The 1,662-nt window shown below is 44.6% G+C and overlaps 1 pseudogene; it reads right to left on the bottom strand.

The window, feature by feature from the left end:
- Positions 1 to 721: 721 nt before the first annotated feature.
- Positions 722 to 1,293, bottom strand: LOC147429637 (uncharacterized; annotated as a pseudogene).
- Positions 1,294 to 1,662: the final 369 nt, after the last annotated feature.

The raw sequence follows: 1,662 nt of genomic DNA, 5'->3' as shown, positions 1-1,662 counted from the left end.
GAAGGAAAGCATGAGATATTTCAATCAAGTTTTTTGCTCATGAACACCTCGATGAGGCACAATGAAATGTCACTTTTTCCTAAAGAATTTTCTTACTACAAACACATCGCTAAAACCATACAATTGAAGGGTCAAGGTACACGTTAAGGAACGTAATTACTTGCAAATATCTTACACTCGCCATGAAGATGATAATGGATTATGGAACAATTTTGCAAGCACAAAATAAGCCTTTGTCTACTCCACATTCATATCTCATCGATTGATGCGTCAATGACGTGGTGATGAATGTGGAAGGGGAGCAAGTTAACCTGTAGTGGAAAGGTGACCCAACATAGAACATGCTAATTCTCACAATAATTAAAAAAAAAAAGCTCAGGAGATTGGATAGTGAGCAAGATTATAGATATATCTCTCATGTTGCATATCATTAAACAACTCTTAAAATAAAAACTTAACTTTGTCTTCTTGTCAAGTTAAACCCATGGGACTGCATAAAACATTGTGAAGACATTGCTTTCCTCTAAAGAATGAATAGAGAGATTGTTGTAGAGATGCTTTTTGACCAGAGGGAAATTGCACGTTCAATTGCAAAGGGAGAAGCTAACCAGTATGGTTGCTTATGGAGAACAAAGAATGCTAACTAGTAATAGAGGAGGGGGAGGAGTAGATGGGGGTTACCGCACACTCATGGGCATGTGTGGAGTACTAAGAACGATAGCTAGTAATGGGGAGGAGGGGGAGAGTAGACGGGGGAAGGTGTGACATATGGGGGAGGAGGGGATTTGTAGACGGGGGATGGTTGCTGATAAGTGGGGGGTGGAGGAGACTTGTAGGTAGGAGACGGCTCGTAGTAGGGAGGAGGGGTTGGAGACTTATATACAACAGATGGCTCGCAGTAGGGAGGAGGGGGTGGAGACTTGTAGACTGGTGGCTGGTAGATAGGCTTGGGCTTGTAGACTGGTGGCTTGTAGACGAGCTTGGGCTTGTAAATAGGCTTGGGCTTGTAGACGGGTTTGGGCTTGTAAATAGGCTTGGGCTTGTAGACGGGTTCATGTTTGTAAATGGGCTTGGGATTGTAGATGGGTTTAGGCTTGTAGATGTGCTTGGGTTTGTAGGTGGGTGAGGGTTTTTCCTCTTCGTCGTAGTAGATACTAGCATGGGCGCTGAGCAACAGGGCGTAGCCCATGAGGCCAGCAGCAGCAGCAAGGGATGGCGAGCTCGCAGCCCCATTTTGTTGGATGAATGAAGCGGATCAATGATCGAGAGGTGAGATGAGGCGCTTGCCGACATTCTTCTGCTTATATAGCACTTTCACGCCTTGCATCAACACATCCACTTAGCAACGCGCTAGTACACATTTGCACCAATTACCTAGTACCCCAGCTCCACCACACAGCTAGCACACCCGAGTCCATTATCCTAGCTACCCTTTCCTAAAAAGGACCTTATGCCATTTTCCAATTCTAGGGGGAGATTCAATTCTAGGCCTTATTGCAAGAGGTAAACAAGCTACTTGAGCAGGTTTTAAACCTACAAAGACTAGGAGAGATTCAATTGGAGGTCTTATAGTAAGAGGTAAACAAGCTACGTGAGCAGGTGTTATTTATCCCGTGCATGAATCAAGGCGGGTTTCACGGGTTGTCATTACTCCCAACAAGA

This window comes from Adiantum capillus-veneris, chromosome 22, assembly GCF_014529385.1.
Source record: "Adiantum capillus-veneris isolate H3 chromosome 22, ASM1452938v2, whole genome shotgun sequence".
Classification (NCBI taxonomy): Eukaryota; Viridiplantae; Streptophyta; class Polypodiopsida; order Polypodiales; family Pteridaceae; genus Adiantum; species Adiantum capillus-veneris.
Note: the sequence above shows the minus strand (reverse complement) of the source record. Positions and strands in the feature narration are given on the sequence as shown.